Below are 6,374 nucleotides of genomic sequence, written 5' to 3' on the forward strand. Positions count from 1 at the left end.
TGAACCTGTATCTCTGAAGCGGGAGCTGCCTCAGACTCTCCCCATCTCCAGCAATGTGTGCATCAGTGGGCTTTTCAGACCCTGGACCCCAAGCCCCTGGCCTCTCTGCTCGGCTGCTACATCCCTGACTTGACCCTGTTCAAACCCCCCAGTCCCGTCCCCATTCTGACTTCTGTAAATTGCCAGGCAGCACGTTTACCAAGAACACTTTTTTTCTTTTTTTTTTTTTTTTGGCTGCATTGGGTCTTCGTTGCTGCGCACAAGCTTTCTCTAGTTGCAGTGAGCGGGGGCTACACTTCGTTGCGGCGCGCGGGCTTCTCATTGCAGTGGCTTCTCTTGTTGCGGAACACGGGCTCTAGTCCCACAGGCTTCAGTAGTTGTGACACGCAGACTCAGTAGTTGTGGTTCACAGACTCTAGAGCACAGGCTCAGTAGTTGTGGCGCACGGGCTCAGGGCTCCACGGCATGTGGGATCTTCCCGGACCAGGGCTCAAACCCATGCCCCCTACATTGTCAGGCAGACTCTTAACCACTGTGCCACCAGGGAAATCTTACCAAGAACACTTTGACACTTACCTTCCAATGGAAGAGACAGCATGGTACATTACTTAATTCTTGTTTGCCATGGTACATGGCAAAGTGACTGATTCCCCAAGCCTGTCTGGTGGCCTGTATTTCCACAGGCTGCTCCAAAGCCAGCCTGAAGTCCTAGTGTAGAACCCAGAGCCACTGCCTTGATACCAGAAGCCTGGGCTCCCAGCCAGATTCTGCCACAGGCTCTTTGTGACCCTAGACAAGCCCCAGGTTCCTTGGTCTCTTCCTTGTGAACTGAAGAAGGAGAGACATTCTCCAAGGTCCTTTGAGCTCCAACCAGAGAATCATGCTCCCTCCAGTGCCCAGAGGAGATCAAGTTCGGGGCTGCCCTGCTCACCACACCCCCAGTTAGCATTCTCCCTATAGATCACACCTTTATAGAACACACATGTCTTCAATACAATGTTTTCTGGCTGGTATTTACGTGGGTGGGGACTTCCCTGGTAGTCCAGTGGTTAAGACTCTGTGCTTCCACTGCAGGGGGTGCGGGTTCCATCCCTGGTCACGGAACAAATATCCCGCATGCCACACGGTGTGGCCAAAAAAAAAAAAAATACATGGGAGAAAAAAATATGTGTACATCTCCAAAATTTAATACTTTTTTTTTTTTTTTGGCCATGCCAGGTGGCTTGCAGGATCTTAGTACCCCCACCAGGGATTGAACCTGGGGCACTGCATTGAAAGTGCCAAATCCTAACCACTAGACCGCCAGGGAGCTCCCTAATACAACATTTTTTAATGAAACAATGTGCAGGAAAAGAATCAAGATACTTTCCAAATACAATTAGTAGAAGGTTTAAACCAAGTTGTGTTTTGAAGAACATGAAAGTAATGAAGTGGATGGTGTCTCTTAGCTGTTGCTGGCACTGAGGCCAGATTCCCGTGTACAGAGCAGCTGCTTGGCTTTTGTTGTTGTTGTTTGTTTCATTTTTGTTTTATTTTTAAAGAGGCCTTTATAGTCCTGTCAGTAAGAAAATACATAAATACAAAGATCGGCATATCAACCCACGTGGTCTGGTTGAATGAAGATTGGATTTATCTGACAAAGCCCGCTAGAGGGGTACATTCTTTTTTTTTCTTGAAGTATAGTTGATTTACAATGTTATGTTAGTTTCAGGTGTACAGCAAAGTGATTCAGTTGTGTGTGTGTGCGTGCTTTTTCAGATCCTTTTCCATTATAGGTTATTATAGGATATTGAATTTAGTTTCCTGTGCTATACAGTAGGTCCTTGTTGTTTATTTCACAGAGTAACTGCTTGTTAATGTCCCTATTAATTATAGGTGACCAGGAAGCAGAGCTTTAAGCATCTTACAACCTAACCTGATTCTTTGTTACATATATAAGCATTTTACCATATTTTAGTTAGACCTAGGAAATCCCTAGGTTAAGGGATTGGGGTTGACAGATAACAATATAATTTTCCCCTTTAAAAGGAAAGGAAAGGGACTCCCCTGGTGGCACAGTGGTTAAGAATCTGCCTGTCAATGCAGGGGACACGAATTCGAGCCCTGGTCTGGGAAGATCCCACATGCCACGGAGCAACTGGGCCCCGTGAGCCACTACTACTGAGCCTGCGCGTCTGGAGCCTGTGCGCCGCAACAAGAGAGGCCGCGACAGTGAGAGGCCCGCGCACCGTGATGAAGAGTGGCCCCCGCTCGCCACAACTAGAGAAAAGCCCTCACACAGAAACGAAGACCCAACACAGCCAAAAATAAATAAATAAATAAATTTTTTTAAAAAGGAAAGGAAAAGAAAGGAAAAATGTTTCCAGAAGCATTTCACACAGAACATCTCATTTTCAGGAATGATAACTGACATTAAGTAGGAGATGCCGTACAATCTTCCCAGTTCACATGGTAGTCATATTCCTGGGAAATTCAATGGATATTAAAACCTTGCAAATATACCTGGTGTTTATTATGTAAAGCAGAGTTTAGTTTTGAGCTCAGATAATCACCTACATCAATGTCCTGAGAGACATTCGAAAGTCGCGTGGAGGGCAAGGCAATTCTTCACCGTGAGCTGGCCCCAGGCATTGCAATATGTCCAGCATCCCTGGCTCCTCATAGTCCCACCCTAGTTCCAGCAGTGCTCTCTTCAACATTGGGACCCCCAGAAATACTTCCATATGTTGTCAGTGCCCCTTGGGGCATTCCTACCTGCATGGAGAAATTACCCTTAAAAAAAATATAAACTGTAATCTTAGTATAATCACAAAGTTGTGCAACTATCACCACTATCTAATTCCAGAACACATTCATCACCCCCAAAAAAGGAACCCTATACCCATTAGTTGTCACTCCCCATCCCCCCTCCCCCAAGTCCTAGCAACCACTAGTCCACTTTCCATCTCTGTATCTGCCTAGTCTGGACATTCCATACAAATGGAATCATATAATATGTGGCTTTTTGTGTTTGGCTTTTTCACTTAAAATAATGTTTTCAAGGTTCATATATGTTGTAGCCTTTACCAGTATTTCATTCTTTTCAGTGGCTGAATAATATTCCATTATATGGATATACCACAATTTATTGATTCATCAGTTGAGTGGTTTCCTCTTTTCGGATCTTATGAACATTCATATATATGTTTTCTGTCTTCCATTTTTATTGAGATATAATTTACATACAGCACTGTGTAAGTTTAAGATGTACAGCATAATGATTTGACTTACAGATATCATGATCACCGCAATAAGTTGAGTGAACATACATCATCTCATATAGATACAAAGCTAAAGAAATAGAAAAAAATATTTTTTCTTGTGATGAGAACTCTTAGGATTTACTTTCTTAACAGCTTTCCTGTATAACATACAGGAGTGTTAATTTATCATGTTGTACATTACATCCCTGGTACTTATAACTGGAATTTTGTAATTTTCGACTGTCTTCATCCAATTCCCCCTCCCCTCACCCCTCATCACGTACAAATTTTTGTGTGGATGTATGTTTTCAATTCTCTTGGGTGTATACCTAGAAGTTTCTGGGTCATATGGTAACTCTATGCCTAACTTTTTGAGGAACTGCCATACTTTTTCCAAAGTGATGGCACTATTTTAAGATTCCACCAACAATGTATGGGGGTTCCAATTTCCCCACATCCTTGCCAACACTTGTTATTATCTGTCTTTTTGATAATAGCTGTCCTAGTGGGTGTGAAGTGGTATCTCATTAGGGTTTTGATTTGCATTTTCCTAGTGACTGATGATGTGGAGCATCTTTTCATGTGCTTATTGGCCATTTGCACACCTTCTTCGGAGAAATGTCTATTCAAGTCTTTTGTTTATTTTTAAATTGGGTCATTTGACTTGCTGTTGTTGAGTTGTAAGTTTTCTTTATATATTCTGGATACAAATCTCTTATCAGACATATAATTTGCAAAATTTTCTTCCATTGTGTGGGATGTCTTTCACTTTCTTCATGGGGTCTTTTGAAGTACAAATGTTTTTAATTGTGATGAAATTCAGTTCATCTATTTTCCTTTGATTGCTGTGTGCCATGGGCTTTGAATCAGTTGTCCTAGCCCCACCTCATGGCCAAGGCCAGGAAATGGAGGCTGCTGTAATTTGAATGGAGGCAACATCTTCCAGCTTCAAAGGCTCTTGATGGAATTCCATATATAGAGTTTAATTTCTCTAGATTAAAAACTCTATACCTGCCAAGTTCAATGCCCTCAGAATGAGTAGCACCAGCCCTCCCAGTCATTCATACCTTAGAGCAAACTAGTCCATCAGACCCTTCTCTAAGAGCAGACTGTGCTGGGGTGGGGACCCTGAACCCTGGGTGTGCACTATGTGGGTAAAGGCACACGGGAGAGGCAAGCTGGACGTGAGGAAGGCCAAGGTCGCCTCTTAGCTGAGGGAAGTCGTCACCAGCTCTCCTCCATAAGCATTAGCTAGGAGCCTCCCCATTCCCTACCTCAGGCCATACTTTGGGTTTTGCAGCAAAAGGCCCTGCTAAAACGTAAATATATTTGCAGGATGGGGACACATTCTTAGATGGCCAGTACTAGACTAAGAGGAACCTCCATGCTTATCTCCTGCAGGCCCTCCAGCTGTGCATGGAGAAACAGAGGCCCAGAGAAGGCAAGGGACTTACAACAAATCCACAGCAGGGCAGGGACCACGTAGCCCTCCCACTCCCCATGGCCCTCCCACAAGCACCTTGACCCTAATGGGATCCACAAGCCTCTGACAACAAACATTGTCCTTGGGCATAGGCAGTTTGCTTGGGCAGAAAGAGGCCTACATAGGTCAGTGTCCCAGAGGGTGAGCCCATGAAGGGCCACAGCAGGGGGACAGAGCAGCACAGGGCCCCAGACCTTGAGGGGCAGGGGCCTCACCTCTTTGGGACGACCCTGCAAATCACATATCTCTTAGTAATAGCTACCATTCACTGAATGCTCATGAGGTGCCAGGCACATGCTAAGAAATGTACCCACATCATCACACTGATCCTCCCGACAGCCCCATGAAACAGATTTTTTGGTTTTGGTTTTTGTTGAGGCCACCGAGGCTCCAGAGAAGTTAAGCGACTTGTCCAGTATCACATAACTGTTGATAGAAAGAGCTGAGCAGACTTTCAAATCCAAGTCCGCCAGCTCCGAAGTCAGTGCTCACTATGCCCGTTCTGACTGATTTCTGGAGAGCCCTCTAGTTCTCAGCTCCCATATGGAGGATGCACCGTGGATCCGTAGGCTCCTGTTCTACTGCCCACCTCAGGCAGCTGAGTTTGCCCAGGAGCAGTCAGAGCCCTGGGTCCGTTCCCAGGGAAGCCTCGGCCCTCTTCCTCTGTCACAGTGCCCCCTGCTGCTCGCTCCCACTCTCTTCTGCAAGACCGTTTAACGCCAAGGGGCTGCCTGTTAACAGAGGCTCTGGGGTCCCCCCAAATAGGAGCCCCAGTCTCTCACTAACACCCCTGTCTTCTTGAAAGTTCTCTAGGTTTGGAGCAAATCAGAGAGAAAAGTGTGATGTTGTTTCTGGGCTTTTAGGTCTGTGCCTAAGGGACCCAAAACCCCCACATTGTCCTACCCTCCTGTCACAAAACAGGCAGAGGGGCTTTCCTGGTGGTCCAGTGGTTAAGAATCCACCTTCCAATGCAGGGGACACGGGTTTGAGCCCAGTCCAGGGCACTAAGATCCCACATGCCACGGGGCAACTAAGCCCACGTGCCACAACTACTGAGCACATGAGCCACAACTAGAGAACCTGCGTGCTGCAGCTACTGAGCCTGCGCACCACAGCTAGACAGAGAAGCCTGCACACCACAACGAAGAGCCCACATGCCGCAGTTAAGGCCCGAAGCAGCCAAAAATAAAATAAATAAATATTTTTTAAAAAGCAGGCAGAGAGGAACTCTGGACTTTGTATCAGACACTGGAGGTCAGCAAGCTAACTCCAATTCTTCATAGTCCTACGGATGTGTGTAAACTGAGTCTCAGTTCCCTGATCTGCCAACTGGAGACAAAAGTGCCCACCTCTCTGCTGTGGGGTGTCTCGAGTCTAATATACAGCAAGTACCCAGTAGCTGAGCATGTCTCCTTCCTGAGCCTCAGTTTCCTCATCTGCTGATGTCCATTGGCACCTGACCTTCACCCACATTACCTCACTCAGTTACCACAGTAGTACATAAGGTAGAATAAGGAGAACTCAGAGGAGTCAAGCAAGTTGCCCAAAGTCACACAACTGGAAAGACGTAGAGCCAGGGCTCCGGGTTCAAGGCTTGTAACCACCATGTCACGGTGCCTTCCAGTGGCAAGGTGCCTTATATACTATGC

The sequence above is a fragment of the Mesoplodon densirostris genome, chromosome 4, assembly GCF_025265405.1.
Source record: "Mesoplodon densirostris isolate mMesDen1 chromosome 4, mMesDen1 primary haplotype, whole genome shotgun sequence".
NCBI classification, from domain to species: domain Eukaryota; kingdom Metazoa; phylum Chordata; class Mammalia; order Artiodactyla; family Ziphiidae; genus Mesoplodon; species Mesoplodon densirostris.